This window comes from Meriones unguiculatus, chromosome 3, assembly GCF_030254825.1.
Source record: "Meriones unguiculatus strain TT.TT164.6M chromosome 3, Bangor_MerUng_6.1, whole genome shotgun sequence".
NCBI lineage: Eukaryota > Metazoa > Chordata > Mammalia > Rodentia > Muridae > Meriones > Meriones unguiculatus.
In genome coordinates this window covers 138,788,418-138,808,214 of record NC_083351.1, presented here as the reverse complement: position 1 = coordinate 138,808,214, position 19,797 = coordinate 138,788,418, and the positions used below count along the sequence as shown (strand labels likewise).

The 19,797-nt window shown below is 41.9% G+C and overlaps 1 protein-coding gene across 3 annotated transcripts in view; it reads right to left on the bottom strand.

Annotated features, from left to right (window-relative positions):
* The window catches only part of Znf438 (zinc finger protein 438), a 125,545-nt gene extending 106,080 nt beyond the window's left edge, over positions 1-19,465 (bottom strand). For 2 of the 3 annotated variants that reach the window (XM_060380642.1, XM_060380639.1), the window contains exon 1: positions 19,029-19,465. The gene's annotated coding sequence lies outside the window, so the exon portion shown is untranslated. The remainder of the gene's footprint in view (positions 1-19,028) is intronic. The other variant, XM_060380641.1, reaches the window with a different exon arrangement.
* Positions 19,466-19,797: the final 332 nt, after the last annotated feature.

Sequence of the window (19,797 nt, the reverse complement as noted above, 5' to 3'; positions counted from 1 at the left end):
GGTAATAGCAAAATAAACACTGGTGGAGCACAGCATCATAATAAAATACTGTTCTGACTAAATTAAAACAATCACAGAGCAGAAACAAGCATGGACTTGGTTGCGGTTCACAAACAGCCCGAATTCTGTCCATATAAACTGCAATATCCCAGCACCAGTCAAAATGGAAGCAAATGTATGCTACAACTGCTTCCACAGAAGTGTGTGAACCCAATCGAAACTTACAGACTGATGCTGAAAAAATATTTTTGATGTTGAGTTAAACAAAAATACTCAGTTCATCAAAGCAGTACTTGTTTCATTTCACTACAACTGAGTGCAGGGAGTGTGTGTGTGAGTATGTATGTGAGCTTGTGAGCATTTTGAGACGGGGTTTTTTTTCACTGACCCTGAATCTCTGTTTTGGTTAGGCTGGCTGTTCAGTGGGCTCTCAACACCCCTGCAACAGTGGGACCACAGGCACGCGAGGCCATGTCCAGATTTTTATGGGAGTACTGGTGATTTGAACTCCGGTCCTCATTTTACAGCAAATGCTCTTATATACTGGGCCATTTCCCAAGCACTCTCTGAGTCTTTAAGAGCCGTTTTGTAAAATCAAGAACAAAAACAATTTCCAATAAGCACCCAATCTAAATCTGTTTCATTTTGGACATAAGTCAGCTGCAAACATGGGCTAATGTCTGTCTCCCTCCAGGCCTCCCCCGAAGCGCTAGCCCTGCGGTGATGGCCTGTGAAGACAGGTCTTTTGGGCGGGAAGTGGAATTAGATTAGGCCTCTTATATATGTGAGTCCATATTCAGATTTGCTTTCTCTCCCCCGCCCCCGTTCTTTTCCCCACTCCACAAGATCAAGCATCTGCACCCAGGGAAAGCCTTCCTCAGACCAACCATCTGTCCTCAGCACCTTGACCCCACACCCCACAGTAGGGTGGCACATGCTGCCGTGTGTTTGCTAGTCAATTCGGGTTTTTAGAGAGAATACCTTTTTTATTTAGATAACATTTTATTATGTAGCAGGATAAACAAACCTAAGAATATCCACAAAATAACAGCATGGAAATTTAGTAAGATTTTCAAGACTTCTAAAAGAGCTACAACTTATGTGACAAGCTTTTTTTTGTTTAAAAAAAAATTGTTGAATAAAAATATTCCACAAAATATAAAAAAAAAAACCTATTGAAGAAATATAGCCTGGAATATTTACATATCAAGTGTTTTTAAAAAATCTAAAATTATTATAATACCAGTTAATTAGAATCAGCCTTTAATCTGTTACCTTAGTACATAAAAATATGAAAAAAATTTAAATTTAAATATTTAAAATTCTAACTTACAGAAAAAAATAACTTGAAAAGCAGCAATTTCAAATTTAGTAATCATAAAATACAATTTGAAAACAAGTTTTATAAAATAATAAAAATACAACCATATTTTAATGCATTATTTTAATAGAAAAATATTCATATTTAAGGTTAAGAAATTGGCGTCCTGGGCATGGTGACACACACCTCTAATCCAGGTTGTAAGGCAGGAAGGTGGTAAATTTAAAGACGGCTTGAGATGCATATTGAGACTGTTTCAAAGAGAAACAGAATCTGAATTAGCCATGCCAACTTTTACTAAGAAATGCACTATTTTTTTTGACCATTAGGAAATTCAATGAAATAGTTTTTATTTGCTTTGATGAACATATTTATTAGTACCTAGAGAATAAATTTGTTAAGATAAGATCTTTTAAAACTTTAATATAAAAGAAAATCTTGCAAATAAGCAAAAAACATCACACACTAAAATTAACCAGATCCAAAGACCATATAACTTAATAAACTAATATATATAATGCTTGGAATTGGCACTCAAAAATGGAGATATTAAACAAGTTAATCATTTTTTTTGACTAAAAATTTTAGTGATGTAATAAAATATTATAATTTTATAATATAATTTATAACACTAAAACTAAAAATTAATTGCTCTTTATTCTCTATACAATCTCAATTTCAACAATAAATTAAGTGGGTAACCTTCCATTTAATTCATCTGAGATCTAATGCCCAGATGCTAGAGAAAGGTTTCCTGGGGACACGACGCATACTCACTGGCTAACTTTACGTCACAGGGTCACCCTCCACAGCACGCGGGCCTTCCCTAGCCAGGTGAGGGCCTTACTAGAAAGGACTGGTGTTTCTTGCTCTTCCTCGGCACTGAAGCACATAAACCCTGCCTGGGTTTCTAGGCCGCCAGCTCATTTTACAATCATAGGAGACTCCAGCTCCTGCACCCTGCCTTCCCATCTACCTGCCCACCTCTTTGCTACTTGCCCCAGCTCACACACTAGGGAACCGGTTAATTATCATCACATCAGTACAACAAATGGAGGAAAAGGTCAAGAATGTATCCTACTTCTGTGAGCTGTAGCACTGGATAACTGGACAGCAGACAAGGCAAAGTGCCTAGAAAAATATTCCAACTGCAAAATAAGAAAGTGAATAAACGAGTCAGAGCAGGTCTCTTTTTTGAATGAATGAATGTATATGGCAAGCATAAAACCAGCTGAGATCACAGAGTGCCAGACCACAAGCCTCCAGGCCATCTCGTTTCTTGTCGTGAGTTCTCGGGCCTTCCCTGCCTCAGACTTCATCTATCTATGTGGTCTGTGGTGTAACTGACTCAGATCTGCCATGCTTTGCTGACTTATTCAGTGCTGATAACAGCCAGGGCTTCGGTGTGCGCCCTTGTTGGACAGCTGCCAATCTGACCTACATAGGGCAAGGAAACATGTTCTACACCACAAACGTGGAAACACTCAAGCTCAGAATGGATCAAGGGTCAAGGTCAAACTTTCCAGGTTCTGCAAACTGTACGGACACTACAGACATAGGGCAGTAATATAACACTAGGAATCTGTGAGGTAACAGGCTGACTACACGAGACATAAAAATGTATCAATTCCTTTTAAATGAGCACAACTAAACTAAGAGTCTGGGGTTCTATAATGAGAAGCGTCATAGAATTTCCCAATAAACAGTTTAAGTGGAAAACTTTATTCAAAGCAATCATTCAAAGTCTCTGAACATTTTTCTTTATTTTTGGCGTTTTTTTTTTTCTGGTTTTTTCAAGACAGGGTATCTCTGTGTAGACTCACTTTTGAAGACCTGGCTGCCTCGAACTCACAGGAATCCAAATTGCCTCTTCCTCCCTGAGTTCTGGGATTACAGGCATGTGTCACCACGAATGCCCGGCTTCCAAACATTTTTCTAAGGACATACAACAAATATATAAACATTCACTAAAGAAAAACCACAAAGTCTCAGCAAGAGTTGGCTGGTGACCCCTGAAGCACAAGCGCCCATCCTCACTTTGCCCATTCTTCCGTCTGTGACCTATAAAGGAACTCCAGAAACTCCAGGCAGGCTTAGCCCTGTTCCTCCAGCACTGTGACTGCAGCTGCATCCAGGGAAGGCCAGACTGCTGGTGCTCTCTCCCAGCCTTTATTGCACACTCACCCTGCACAGGCACAGGAGACCGGCGCTCCTTCTCTCTGGTAGCGAAGCTATGCCCTAGGTGCAGCGGACAGAGAACCCAGGGCTTCAGCACTCCTGCCCCACCCCGATGCCACAGCAAAAGGGACAAGCCAAGAATTCTGCTGCTCTCAACAGCCCTGAAAACGCAGAACTGCCGCTCTGGGGAGAAGTGAGGCAGCACCTCTGCCCCAGTTCTTACACAACCACAACGGTACAAGCATGGCCTTCCCAGAAAGAGAGGCAACCGGAGCGGCAGTCCTCAAGGACGAAGAGCTCAAACACACTGATGCAAGGAGCAGCAAGCAGTAACACCACCACACAGAAGCCCAAACAAGACTACACAGTAGAATAGCTATTTATGCAGCACTTACATGGTATGAAGCCTGGAAATGGTGAAGCTGTGCAATATTTTCTACAACAAACTAGAGCACCCATAGGTTTTGGTATCTCCAAAGGGTCCCAGAACACATCCCCAATAGAAACTAAGCAACAATGGAACACACACACAAAATAAATAAATAATTTTTTGAGATAGTATCAATTACATAAACTATCACAGGAATCAAAATGCCATACTAAAGATATTAATTTCAAAAGAAAATGATGAAGTACAAAAAAAGGCATGAACCTTCAAGAAAACAAATGGTAAGACTATGGCCAACAGCACCCGTGAAACTTCAGTGCACATAAACACTACAGCAGACCCTATGCAGGGTCCAAAACAATCCTCACTAACTTAAACAGGTTACAATCATGCAAGGGTATGGCCCCAGTAGATTGACAATAAAAATTACTATGAGAAAGAATTTTCAGGAATATACAAATATTTTACAAATAGGCAAAAATAAAGCAGCAGATTTCCAAATAACCAATGGGTTAAAAAGAAATCATTACAGGTGGTACAAATCTGTAATCCCAGCACAAGGGGAGGCAAAGGCAGACTGATATCTGTTAGTTCAAAGCCAGCCTGGTCTATAAAAGGAGTCCAGGACAGCCAAGACTACACAGAGAAACCTTGTCTCCAAAAACCAAAAAATAATAAAAGAATAAAAAACAACATAAAATACCCTGAGAATAGTGAAAACTAAAGTGCAACATTTCAAAACAGACACAGGAGATACTACTAGAGAAAGTGGTGCAAAACGTTAATTTTAGCTATAATAAAAATCTGTCTTTTAAAAGAAGCGCCCAAGTCAATAACCTCATTTTGCACTACAAAATAATCTAGCGTGAATTAGTGCTAAACAGACAGAAGAGGGAAATAACAAAGTAAAGTATAAGCAAATTAAACAGAGACTACAACGAGGAAAACAAGTAGAGAGCTGTGCAGTTTGCATGAGTTGGTAGGCTCTCTGTTGTTGCCGAAGTCCAGCTTTAACCCACGGTGGTCTGATAAGGTACAAGGGTTTAGTTCAGTTTTCTTGTATCCGTTGAGACTTGCTTTGTGACTGACTATGTGGTGAATTTTGAAGACAATTCCCTGAGGTGCTAAGAGGAAGGTACATTATTTTGTGTTTGGGTGAAATGTTTGGTAGATATCTGTTAGGTCCCATTTGATTTATAACGTCCGTTAGTTTCATTATTTCTGTTTAGTTTGTCTGGATGATCTGTCCATTGGTGAGAGTGGAGCACTGAAGTCTCCTACTGTTAATGTATAGGGTTCGGTGTATGATTTAAGCTTTAGTAACGTTTCTTTTACGAATGTGTGTGCCCTTGCAGAACTCAGGGAGTCTTGTGGAATAGTAGGGAGAGCTAGAGAGGTCAAGGACATCATAAGAAGGCCTAAAGTCGACTAATCTGAACTCATGGGGGCTCACAGAAACTGAACCACAAACCAAAAAGCATGCCAGGGCTGGACCTAGACTCCCTACACACAAGTAGCAGATGTGCAGCCTGGCCATCATGTAAGTCCCCTAACAACTGGAGCAGGGGTGGGGGATGGGAGGGCTGTCCCTGACTCTGCTGTCGGCCTCTGGATGCCTTTCCCTAGCTGGGCTAGCCTCAAAGGGAGAGGATGAGCTTAGTCCTGCTGAGACTTGATGTGTCAGGGTGGGTCAGTACCCATGGGGAGCCTCCCCTTCTCTCAGGAGAAGTAGATAGGAGGATGGGGGAGGGATATAAGGATGGAACTGGGGGGGGGGGGGAAGGGGAGAAGAGGTCTGCTTCTCCCCTTTAGGATGTAAAGTGGATAAATTAATTAATGGGGGGAAAAGGAAAATCAAAAAGAAGAAAACACTGTCAAAGGATTAGCATTCTGGTGATTAGTAATCACAAAGAATATGACAGACAGGAAGATCAATGAAAAACAAATGTCAAGAGGGGCTGCACAGACAGCCCACTGTAAATAACATGGACTGCTACCATAGAGCCTCAGTTTGGTTTCCAGCATCCATATGAGGCAGCTCACAACCGCCTCCAGTTCCAGCTCCATGAAAATTTACATGTCTAGGCACCTACACTCACATGCATATAATTAAAACTAAAATATTTTTTTTAAAGAAAGAACAAAAGAATGAACAGAAAGACAAAGAAAACGGGGTCCTCAAGAGGCCAAAAGTAATTAAGAACTCATGGGAAAAATTTGTCCTTGCAAAAAGCATCAGAACAATAGACTCCTAAATCCTGATTAACCTGGGACAGGTGAGGAACCATGAATCTTTACTAGTCTAAGGCCAACACAGGACTTTATACTCCTTGCCATTCAAAGGGAAAATGAGATACAAATCTGGCCAGTGAAGCCAAGCCCTCCGGCCTTTCAAATTCCCCTCCTCCCTTAAGAGAAAGCAAGAGAAAGACATTCTCTTTTACTATACCCTTGAGAGCTTAAATACAAAGATAAAATACTTATAGCTGAAACTGTAGATCAGAAGGGGTTTAAGGTCACTCATCCAAGGTTGTGGAAAAGAGAACCAGTCATACCATAGCTACATAAGCCAGACACTTCAGTTAGATAATCAAATACACTTGCTCTAATTTCATTTCTGTTGCTGTGACAAAGACTCTGATAAAAGTATCTTAGAGAAAGAAAGGGTTTATCTGACTTAAAATTCCAGGGTATGGTCCATTATTTAGGGGAAATCAAGGCAGGAATTCAAGCAAGTAACCATATCACATCCACAGTCAAGAGCAAAGAAAGAATAAACATATTCTTGCTTCCTTTTCATGCTCAGTTGGCTTCTTACTCTTAGCAGTCAGGGCCCAGCCTATGGGATGGTGTTGCTGGGACTCAGCTGAGTACACTAACAATCAATAAACCCCAACTGCACACATACCCATGCCTATGGGCAAATCTATCTAAACAATTCCTCCTAGGTCGTGGGCAGTGGACATTTAAAATTAACCATTACAACACATCAACTGTCAACCTAACACACAAACATGTCACTTTTAAACCATAACCATGCATTCCTGGTCTCCAAAGTCTTATATTTATCTCATAATGGAAAAGATAGTATGATGTTAAAAGTCCACAGTCTTAAAAATTACTAACACTTTAAAAGTCCAAAGCCTCTCAACCATGAGTTCCTGTAAAATAAGATCATATATGTAAGCATTCTTATACCAAAAGTGAGGAAAAAAATCATTGGAAGAGGGTTTCATGAAGACCAGACTGGCCTGAAACTTTTTTGTAGCTGAGGACAATCTTGGACTTCTGACTCTCTTGCCTCCCCTTCTGAACGCTAAATGCCACCATGCCCCACTTAGGCTATGCTGGAGATCATTTGACCATGCTAGACAAACCCTCTATCAACTGAGCTATATCCCAGCCCCCAAATCAAGAATTTCTGATGCTGCCAGTACCTGCTGCTACAGCAGCCACTGAACTCAGTTACTCTTTCTAAAAACTCACGTTTTAAACTTTTATTGTTTACTTCCTACATTCCAATGACTTTAGCAGTGAGAGCACACCACTATTTTACTACTGAAAACAATTTCCATGCTGCTTTCATTTCTCAGGCGCACGACACACACTGCAATCTGCTGACAGGGTCTTTGACCCTGAAGAACATCTTGAAAGCCGTGTTTTTATTAAAACACTTCGCTGTTTTCTGAATCTGCTCAAGGAAAATAAATTTCAGTGACACCTGTGAAACAACATCCCTGATTCATATCAAATCAGAAATGTCAATACTACAGCCACATAAGCACCAGAAAAAGTTTAACACACAAAATCCCTAAAATGTGTGTTTATCCAAGCAGCCTCGGCAGTTTAAAGCTCATTAACCTGTAAGACAGCTTTTCAGATCTAAGGCATGCATCCTATAGAAATGTTAACCATGAGTCTCCCAACAGCAGCCAGCCATCAACTCCTTCTACACTGTAAGCCTAAGACTGCCTTTTGAGCTAGCCTCTGAGTTGCTTCAAGGCTCAGAAGGCAACTCCAAACAATGAGCTACAAAGAAAGTGCTGAAAACTGCAAAACATAAAAGGTAAGAAAACAGATCTGGAGGAAGATGTAGCAAGGAAAACCATATATATCGATCTAAATGACAAGCTGAAGAAAAAAAAAAAAAACGGGAGAACAAATAATGAAGCTGAGTGGAAACAGGAAAGGGGGAAGGATAAGCCAACAGTCTGGGTCAGGCCTCCATCCACAAAGAATGTCCACTATGGAAGGGCTGCCTCTACTTAAAGGAGCACCTCGCAGCAGGCATCTTCACCCCCAGGCACTCAATTGCATGAGTCAGAACTCCCAAGACCACCCATCTCCTGTCTTTCTAGCTCTCTTGGTTCCTTAATTCGCACTGCCAATCAATTTTCCAAATATCAGCAAGTGTAAGCCTTCAGAAAAGTATGACAGATCTTGTCACGCTTCTGATTCAAACCTTCCAATGGTTTCCCCAAGGCACAGTAAAATCTTAAACCTTTCAGTAGCTCTAATTGATTACCGTTCTCCTTTTTGCTCACACTTCCCAATGTCAGGGCAGCTCCAAGTCTTCCCAGGAGTCACACTGTCTCCTGACCTTGTGACGTTCATGTGGATGCCGGAGTACGATTATGTGCCTGGATACTGCCCAGGGTCTGTTCAGAGGTCATTTCTTACACCAGCCTTTTCTTTTCTGGTTACATTATTTAAAACAGCATTTGTATCACTCTATCCCTTCATTCTTCTTTGTAACATTTACCATTTGGAATTATATATACACGCATGCATACGTGTGTGTGTGTGTGTGTGTGTGTGTGTGTGGTGAGTATTTACATATATATATATAAATATATACTTGAAAGATGTCTCAACACACACTCACTACTCACTTTACCATGGAACTAATGTCTATCAAGACAGAGACTGCTTCCATCTCTTCTTTGACTTAGGTAGCAACAGTATCTACAACAGTGTCTGGAGAGATAAATGCTTAATGGATGAATGAATGAACGAACCTATTTAACCTTCCATTTTTTTCCTCCACTTCCCTGTCTGTTTCCTCCTGGGGATTAACCATGCCCCAAGCTTCATTCCTTGCCCAAAACAATCTAGGAACTGACCATGCAGCTTTGCCCACTTCCTGGCCTTAAACTCTCAACTTTGTATTGGCTTGTATCTCTACTACACACCTGTGCATCTACCTAGGGATCTCCAACACTCTCACATTCAATCTGGAAACCAATGTTATAAAAAGCCCCAAAGAGAAAGAATTTGGACCTAGCAAATGCACAGTTCCCCATCTGGGTAAGTCCTCTTCATTGCTGCCCATCAAGTCTTTCTTGGGTTCCAACGAGCTCCTCTCTTATTTCCACAGAATGAATTCCAAACTTCTACCACTTTTTTCACGCTTGCTACTCACCTCTCACTTAGAAAATTATATCCCCTCTACAGAAACAAAGGAAAGGTAATCAGGTTGGACTCCCTCAGTTTCCTTCTTCCCCAAACAACAATCATTTAAGAAGAAAGAAATAGAAGAAGATATCAGAAGATGGAAAGATCTCCCATGCTCATGGCTTGGCAGGATTAACATAGTAAAAATGACCATCTTACCAAAAGCAATCTACAGATTCAATGCAATTCCCATCAAATTACCAACACAATTCTTTACAGACCTTGAAAGAAAACTTCTCAACTTCATATGGAATAACAAGAAACCCAGAATTGCTAAAACCATCCTCTACAATAAAAAATCTTCTGGAGGTATCTCTATCCCTGCTCTCAAGCTGTACTGTAGAGCAACAGTAATAAAAACTTCATGGTATTGGCATAGAAACCAAATGGTGGATCAATGGAATCGAATAGAAGACCCTGAAATATACCCACACCCTTATGGACACCTGATTTTTGACAAAGATGCCAAAACCATATAATGGAAAAAATATAGCATCTTCAACAAATGGTGCTAGACTAACTGGATGTCTACATGTAGAAAAATGCAAATAGATTCATACTTATCACCCTGTACAAAACTAAAGTCAAGTGGATCAAAGACCTCAATATAAAACCAGACACACTAAACTGTTAGAAGAAAAAGTGGGGAAGAGCCTTGAATTCATTGGCACAGGAGACAACTTCCTGAACAGGATACGAACAGCACAGGCTCTAAGATCAACAATCAGTAAATGGGACCTCATGAAACTGAAAAGCTTCTGTAAGGCAAAGGACACTGTTGTCAGAACAAAATGACTGCCTACAGATTGGAAAAGGATCTTCACCAACCCTATATCTGACAGAGGGCTAATATCCAGAATATATAAAGAGCTAAAGAAGTTAAAAGGCAGCAAATCAAGCAATCTGATTAAAATATTGTGTACAGAGCTAAACAGAGAATTCTCAGTAGAGGAATACAGAATGGCAGAGAAACACTTAAAAGAAATGCTCAACATCTTTAGCCATCAGAGAGAGGCAAATCAAAACAACTCTGAGATTTCACCTTAAACCCATCAGAATGACTAAGATCAAAAACTCAAGTGACAACACATGCTGGAGAGATTATGGAGAAAGGGGAACTCTCTTACATTGCTGGTGGGAATGCAAACTTGTATAACCACTTTGGAAATCAATCTGGTGCTTTCTCAGTCAATTAGGAATAGTGCTACCTCAAGAGCTAGCTATACCATTACTAGGCATAATTCCAAAATATGCTCAAGTATACAACAAGGACATTTGCTCAACCATGTTTGTAGCAGCTTTATTCATAACAGCCAGAAGCTGGAAAAAACAAAAAACAAAACAGATGTCCCTCAGTTGAGGAATGGATACAGAAATTGTGGTACATTTACACAATGGAATACTACTCAGCAATTAAAAACAAGGAAATCATGAAATTTGCAGGTGGGAACTGGAAAAGATCATCCTGAATGAGGTATCCCAGAAACAGAAAGACACACATGGTATATATTCACTTATAAGTGGATATTAAGACATATAATATAGGATAAATATACTAAAATCTGTACACCTACAAAAACTAATCAAGAAGGACGACTCTGGGTAATATGTTCAATCCTCATTCAGAAAGGCAAAGAGGATGGACATCAGAAGAGGGAGAAAACAGGGAACAGGACAGGAGTCTACCACAGAGGGCCTCTGAAAAGTCTCTACACAATAGAGTATCAAAGAAGATGCTGAGACCTATAGCCAAACTTTGGGCAGAGTGAAAGGAATCTTATGAAGGAAGTGGGAAATAGTAAGACCTGGAAAGGACAGGAGCTCCACAAGGAGAGCAAGAGAACCAAAATATCTGGGCACAGGGGTCTTTTCTGTGACTGATACCCCAACCAAGGACCATTCATGGAGATAACCTAGAACCCCTGCACAGATGTAGCTCATGGCAGTTCAGTGTCCAAGTGGGTTCCATAGTAATAGGAACAGGGATTGCCTCTGACAAAAACTGATTGGCTGTTCTTTGATCACCTCCCCCTGAGGGTGGAACAGCCTTACCAGGACACAGAGGAAGACAATGCAGCCAGTCCTGATGAGACCTGATAGACTGGTATCAGAAGAAAGGAGAGGAAGACCTCCCCTATCAGTAGACTGGGGCAGGGGTATGGGTGGGGCAGAGAAAGAGAGGGTAAGTTTGGGAGGGGAAGTGGGAGGGAGTCACAGGTGGAATACAAAGTGAATAAACTGTAATTAATAACAGAAAAGAAAATTAAAAAAGCATTTAATTTGGGGAAAAAATTAAATGAATTTAATTAAATTAAAAGAATTCCCACCTCCTTCCTAGCAGCACTGAGGAAGCAATGGCAGCGCCTGTCAGCCAATGGAACTCAAGCCATCTACCCTTTTAGAAATCTGATGTCACATCTGATGTCACTGATGTCCACCCACCCTTCTACATCTTCTTTACAATGACCCTACCTCCCTAAGTGTTTGATGTACAAACACAGGACCTAAGTTAGATCAACAGAACCCCCATCCCGCCCTGCAAAGAAGCCAGACATGGTGGAGCTTGCCTATATTCCCAGAGGTGCAGAAACAGAGACAGGTGGATCCTTGGAACTCCTTAGCTGGCCAGCCTAGCAGATCAGCAAGCTCCAGACAATTACAGATTAAAACCCTATCTGGAAAAAAAAAACGCACACACAAACAAACAAAAACCCAAACAAACAACAAAAAACAAAGTGGGAGCCAGCAAGATGACTCCTTGGGCAAAGGCATTTGCCACCAGGCTTAAAAAACTTTGGTTTGATGGCCTAGGATTCATATGGTGGAAGGAGAGAATAAACTGCAAGCTGTCCTATTTCTGTGTGTGCAAGCAGGAAGAAAGAAAAGGAGTCAAGGAAAAGAAGAAAGGATGAAGAAAGGACGAAGAAAGGAAGTAAGGGCAAAGGAAGGAAGGAAGGACAAAGGAAGGAAGAAAGGAAAGAAAGAAAGAAGAAAGGAAAGCAGGAAGAAAGGAAGGAAGGAAGGAAGACAGGCAGGTAGGCAGGAGACAGTGCCTAAGGAACAATTAGGCACTGGGAGGTTGTTCTCTGACCTGTACACAGACATAAATATATATACATCAACACCTTATTTTTTCTTCTCTAATTTCTAAATAAATGTTCTGTAAGTTTATTTTAACATCTACACAGGGAAAAAAGTTCTATCTAAAATATGTTACTATGAGGAATCAATTTTTTAAAAACTTTAGTAGTAGCTCCATACTACAGTTTTATAGTGGCTCATTCTGAAGAAGAAACATTCTAAACACAGCTGAAATAATGTAAATAGTGTCACAACACAGTATTCATGGTAACATGATTCACAGAAATTAAAAATGAGCCAGTCTATCTTGTCATGAAAAAAAGCATACAAAGAAAAGTCTTTAAATTTCTAAACTGTTGATAACAATGAGAAGCTAAATTTCTGAAAGTACTCAGTTCTAGCTGTACCTCTAACAACAGCAAAACCAAGAAGCGCTTAGATCTGTATGTAACTGAGCAGCTATAGAGAGTGACTTTGAAGGGCACATGACTCAACACACTACCTCAAGAAAGAAAGGAGGTAAAAAGGAATGCAGTCTGCCCAGGATTTTTAAAGAATTAAAACATTTCTAAAAATAATACGTCGTCTTTAAATATTTCAACAGCCTCTCAAATATAAAACTAATCATGAGAATGGCAAAGAAAATATCTTAACATTTTTAAGTTTCAAGAGAAAAGCAAAATCACAAATATGTTGTATTAGCCCAATAGCTATCAGTAATATGCTAACATGTCAATAAAGAGTAAATATTCTTCAAGAAAGGAAGATTGTTCTTTGGCTGATAACAGGTAGTCACAAATCTGGTTTTTAATCCACCATAATCAATCAGCCTTTAAAGTCTATTCAACATTTCTGTGTAAGTACTCAGTTGAGAATTTCAGCCAGTCAGCAACTGCCTTGCTTTGGAAACCTCCTCAAAGCTAACCAGTCTCCAAATTCCAAGTTGAAAGTCAGCCAATCCTTCAATTGTGACACCTTCAAAAATTAGCCAATTTGAAAATGCCATGCTACCTTCAAAAGCCTGAAGGACTGTGTTCTCTCTTGCTTAAATAACAAGCAATCCCAGCTTTACTCTAGTTCTATTTGCATAGTGATCTCTTCATGCCATAACATAAAGTATTACAGCTATATGAATACTAATCTTTTTCTTCTTGGAGGTAAGAAAATGTTATAATAATCCAGTTTCATAAAATGGACAATTCCTTAAGACCTTTTAAATATCTAGTCAGCCTTGTCTACCACTCTCTCCACGTTAGGACTTACAATCTCCTACTATCAATGGTTCCAACTCCAGTCAACGGATGTATTATATGAAATATTAAAACATCTGACTAAAACTTACACCAAAGACTAAGTGATATCAAATAATCTTTAAATAAAATAACTGTTTACATATTTAAGTAGCTATCTTTTTCATCTAATGAAAATGATGGTCCAGCTTGGTATTTATAAAACATAAAAATCAAAAATCTTACACTGTATTTATTTAGGCAAGCTGATAAACTCTTGTTTACAATTTAGGATTTAAGTAACTCCACCAACTCCTATCACCTCACAAAAGTGAAATACCCATTTGAATAGAACAAGTCTGCTTCAGAAGGAAAATGCAATCACCTCCCTTCCATCATTGTCTGCCCTCAAATGTGGATTAGGTCAGCATAGGAAAAAAAAAAAAAGCAAAAAGCTAAAAATACCCTCATACTTGACATAAAAGTTGGCTAACTTTTCTATCTCTTTTACAAATTTGAATCCACACTGTTAAGGACACTAGAGACTGTGACTCAAAAGGGGCATAAATGGGAGTCCTCTCTCAAACATGAATCAGACTAGCAAAGGGACTGCTCTTACACACAAGACTTCTTCACACAGCTACAGGCAAACAGATCAGAACTTATTTGTGGACTGCTTCTGGATTTATGTCTTCTCAAAAACAAAATTCTTAATACCAAATCTTGTTCCTATATACTTCACCAAAATCGGGAAATCCCCACTCAGGTCAAATCGGGGCAGGGTCACAAACACTGACTTTACCAAGCGACTCAAGTGGTAACATCAATAGAAGTCCTATGTGCCAAGAGACCAGGGCAGACAAAGCATAGATTTGGTGGATTTAAGCAAAAGTCAAGTGCAGGTATCAGAAAGATGTGAAAAGGCAGTATAACTCAGTGGACACAATCCAAAGGTATGTGTACATTACAAGCTGGGGGACCTTGCTAGATACTTAATATTTTAAATCAGTTCTTTCTCTATATGACAAGAATAATAGCAACACAACACAGGACTCTTAGAAAGATAAACTGGGTAACAGTAATAGTAACTTTAAAGTAGTCCGAGGTATTAAGAGTTCAAGCTCACTTTGCTTTTGTCACTAACTTGTTCTAGCACATAGGACAAATCATTTGACCCGCACCACTTTCTTATATGTCAAATTATGAAAAAAAATATATATATATATTTTTTTTCATGTTACAGATGCACACATGCTGCCAAAAAATCATGTATGAAACCGATACAGAAAAGATTCTTGGAACATTAACAAACATGGTAGTTAATTTAGCATGTACAAATCATGAAGGAAATCTGGGGCTGAAGAGAGAGTTCAGAGGTTAATAGCGCTTGCTGCTCTTGCAGAGGACCTGGCTTTTTCCCCCTGCACCCACATGATGCTCTTAAGCATCTGCAACTCAGTTTTCCAGAATCCAACACCCTTGTCTAGCTTCCATGGACATGATATGCACATACATAACATACAGAGAAAATAACTTATTTTTTTTAATGTTTGCACTGTTAAAGCATTCATGGAAAAGACGGAAGAGAGAGAAATGAACAAATGAAAAGCAAGCATTAGAGTTTGGAGCTTAAATGTCTTCTAAAGGCTCAATGCAAAGGTTCTGGTGACCAGCCTCTGATGCTGGAACTTTTAGGAGGCGGGGCTTCCTCAGACCTCCTCCACTACAAGTTTCTCCCCCTGTGGGTTCAAGGCAGCTCTCACAGGCCTAAAGCAATGAGACCAAAAGTGTGTGTATTTCAATCGTAAGGAGCTGATTAACAGAGAATTCAAATACTATGTGTGGAACTTTGGCACACTTATAGACAGTATAAACAGGAAACCTGCCTATTTCATGGTCCCTCCATTACAGTCTGCTATGGAAGCAGCGACGCTTCAAGCCTGTTCCTTATTTTACTAGTAAGCCCTGTCAACACTGAGGTAACAGAACTGAAGAAAGTCATCACTCCACAGAGACAGTTAAATACCAGAATTTATTTCATTTGGTAAAAATTTTATCAAATAAAACTAATGCAAATTTAGTAAAATATGCAAGACTTTGAGTCGTAGACTCTGAGTAGTTCTTTTGTTCAAAAGGACTCTTGGGGAGCTTCCAATCCATCATGCAATTGCGTAGGCCTTCTTTTGCTCCTTTGCCCTTTTCACACCCCATCTCGCAAGTGTGGGACAGGGGAAAGGGGTGTGGGAAGCCAGAATGAAGTAATCAGCATGTATTATGCATTTATTCTACTCTAATTCTATTCCCACAGGTTTTCCTCATGCTATGCTCCTCCAGAAAGAGAAGTATGTTTATTCATCTCCCAATTCCCCAAACCTAACCAATACCCTTCCTATTAAGTTACTCTTGCCAGCCATGAATGACAGGCAATGGAAGGAGGTTAGAGACAGATGTGAACAAGACAGAAACCTCAGCTGCACTGAACCCACACTGTGGAGTCCAGACACAGAAGAGTGATGTCAGCTGTAGACATTCAATCTGATAAGGAAGAACCAGTTAGCATAGTCTTGCCATGTAAATTTCCTTCTCTTGCTTCTTATTATCAACCAAGGTTTATAAAGGAATAAAAGTAGTCTGTCTCTTCAAAAATATGTGTTTCCACCTGTGACCACAGTCACTTCATATATACTCAACATGTCCACATAACGTAGGTAGAGACTAATCTGCATGGACTCCAAAGCCAGAGCACTTAGATGTGAATCCCACTCTAACACTCACAGACCATGCCAATGGGTAGGGACCTGAGAGAAGTAGTCAGGGGCCCTGCCCTTCTACTTGACTTAAGCCAGCTCCCTTTGCTTCCATTTTCTCATCTGCAAAGTGGGAATAGTAAATTTCTAGGACATAACGTGTTTTAAGGATTAAATTGATACATGTAAAAAATTCTTAAAACATTGCCTGGAATAGAGTCATATATGTGTTATGCTAACTAACATTATTGTTACTAGCACTTGTTATTACTATATCTAACAAGCAACTAAAACTTGAAAATAAAATCTTTTTCTTTCCACACTTCTCACCTCAGAAAACAGGGCCACGATCCGCCTAGTTCTTCCATGCTAACCCTAAAAAGTGGTTTCTCCTCCTTGCCCTTAGCATCCCATCACTATGTCCTGTCCAGAGTCTAGGAGTTTCACCTCTTAACGTCATCTCCACCAGCCTAAGCACCATCTTCCCTCTCAAGGCCACAGCACTGCACAACCTCCTACCTCCTCATTGTCAGGGTCCCTCCACCTCTCTATGACTCTACAGTCAATTCTCCTGGAGTGAAGAAGAAAACAGATGCCATCCCATGGCGCAGACTGTCTATTACACTTAGGAGTGATGCGTCTACCTGACTCCAGGATCCCACCACAGCCTGCCAGATGGTTCAAGGTTACATACCAACACTTTTCCTTCTCTTTCCTTACTATGTTCTGAGACAGAAGAACAGTAATTTGGAAAGTGGCCTCTCAAAGCAGATGACCAAAATTCAAATGGTAAAAAAATACAGCAGTGCCAAAGAAACCTAATGCAAATTTAGTAAAATATGCAAGACTTTGAGTCTCTCGGGCTTTTTAGCTTGAGTACACGTCTAACATGCGCCAGTGTCCTAATCTACAAAACTGGAAGTATTTTTCTAAACTTCAAAGGTGGTGGTAAACATTAGTGTTTAGAACTGTACCATGCATATGGTAAGCTTAACAGGCCAGATACTATCTCTATCGACCACTCCCAACTAGAGACAGAACCCAGGGCCAGAGCTCTGCCACTGGCCTCTATATTCCTCAGCCCTGTTTCTTCCCCGTGGGCGTCCAGTCGATCCGCACCCAAAGCAGTCCTGGAACTTGTGCTTCTCCTGCCTCAGCCTCCCAAGGAGCTTGAATGCCACCCCCACCTCAGAACAACTCACTTGCCCCTCCTGTGAACAGCCTTCCCTCACAGACTATTTAAAACCACCTTCACTGTCCTTCACCATCCTTTTCCTTTACTCCACTGAACTCACCCTGTGTGAAATAACCTTATGGGACCATTCCTGTGTCTACTTCTCCACAGTACTGTGAACCCCACTAGGGTGCAGGCTTAGCTGTCTTCTTTGCCTTTGCCCCTCTATTTCTAGCTCTGACTCAGAACCTGATAGCTAATCTTGGGTGGGGTCTGATGCAGATGGCAATGCCATACTTAGAAAGTTGACTGTGGTCTCATTTAATCCTTGTAAAAGTAACAAGCTACACTATCATCTCCCATTTTAGAGACAGATTTTTTTAAAGTTCTAAGAGTTAGGTGACTTGTTTTTGGAAAGCTACTAACAGGAGAGCAACACTCAGAAGCCTTGATTCAAAGGGCCCTCTGTCAGGATATTACATCCTCCACTAAATTCACAGAAATGTGGCCTTCTAATCTACTGTATAAATCCATCCTAGGGTGTGTAAATTCCTTTCACAGTTCCTGACAAGTCCTTGACCCAGAGTTTGAGAAGGGTTACAATGCTGTGACCAACTCACTCATTCCTAATACAAGTTAGCTAAACCATGTAAGCAGATGGGCTGATCCTATGTACTTGTGTTGAATATAACGTACTAGTTCTGGGCTGCTAAAAACATTTTTCTATAAAAGCCAGACAGGGAGAACATGCATTGCGAAGATCTCTGTGATAGTGATACCGGTTATTTCTTGATCCCTGACCAGTCAATACAAAACAGCTAAGATAGCTTCAGGTTCCAAAGCCATGATCACATGGGTTGCGGTAGGAGGTGTGGAGACCAGCCAAAGCCCTTAGATCCTTACAAATGGATCACCACACTCCTCAGAATAATCAATGTTGTCCTACGTGTTGTGTAACATAGCTTGGCTTAGCTCACAGGGTCTCAAGGCATTGTGGCCCTATGGAGAGGAAAATAAAGAAGCTTGGGGCAACACAGCATGTCATGTCATCAGCGATCTGGGCATGTGTGTCCAAAGGGAAGGCGGGCACAGGGCAGCTAGTCTTTGAAGAGGCTCTCCACCCCAGACTGACCGAGCATGTCCTACTGCAGGGTGAGATTGGAGTCTCGGGACCTAATCTATCAACGAATTTTACGAAGGGCCTCGGCACTTCCCGGTTCCCAGGCCTTAACCGCCCGCTCTCAGCTGTCACAGACCAGCGGGAAAGGAGCCGGCCGGGCTCAGAAGGGGCCTCGCCTCCAGGAGCCGGCGCTGCCGGGAGGACGCGCTGCCACTTGGGGCGTCGCGCTCGGCGGCTCCCGGCGGCCGCGGCCCACACCGCAACCGCGGCAGAGAGCGGCCGGCAGGCCCCGCGAGCCCCGCAAGCCAGGCAGCCGCAGGATCCTCGCAAACTTACAGTTTTCCCACTGCGTACGCGTCACGGCGGGGTGACGTCACGGGCCGGCGTTCGACGACGTCAGGCCGCGAGCGCGGCGCTCCGGCCAGGCCCCGCCTCCAGCTTGTGGCGGGACACGCCCCCGCCCCGGTCGGCGCGCATGCGCACGGGGCCGGCCGCCTCGTGCCCGCGAGCTTCGCGGGCTGGCGCGCCGGGGCGGACGCTCTTCACCATCTTCACACAGGCCCTGAGGCGGGAATGTCGGGGGTCGGTGGAAGGGGTGGACCCACGGGAGCGGGTCAAACAAGTCCTCTCACGGGCGAGGGGCGGGACGAAAGGGTTCTCACACAGCTCTTCCGCAGACACTGCCTTCCTCCCCTCACCTGTTCACTACAACTTGGACACGTTTGTTAACAGACACTGTCCTCCGCCCGGGTCACAGGGCACTTCTCCCATGGGCCCTTGCGCTGTGCCACTTCCCGACCCAGCCAATCCTGCGCTCCCGCGCCCAGCTGACACGCCCACTAGGACCACGCCCACTCCGGCCCATCCAGAGCGAGACCCGCCCACGTCCGGTTCGGCCACGCCCCCGAGGCCTCCTTTCCGGCTCCGCGGTTTGCTTTCGTGGTCTGCTGTGGCGGAGTGGCCCCGCCCTCCCTGTTTGCTGTCTGCTGCGTTCCCCTGATGGGAGCGTCCTCTACTCTTCTGCAGTTCCCTTTCTGGCCCAAGGAAACCTTTTACAAGTCACCTGTTATGTTTGATAAGTAGCGGCCCGTGAAACTCTCCAGCC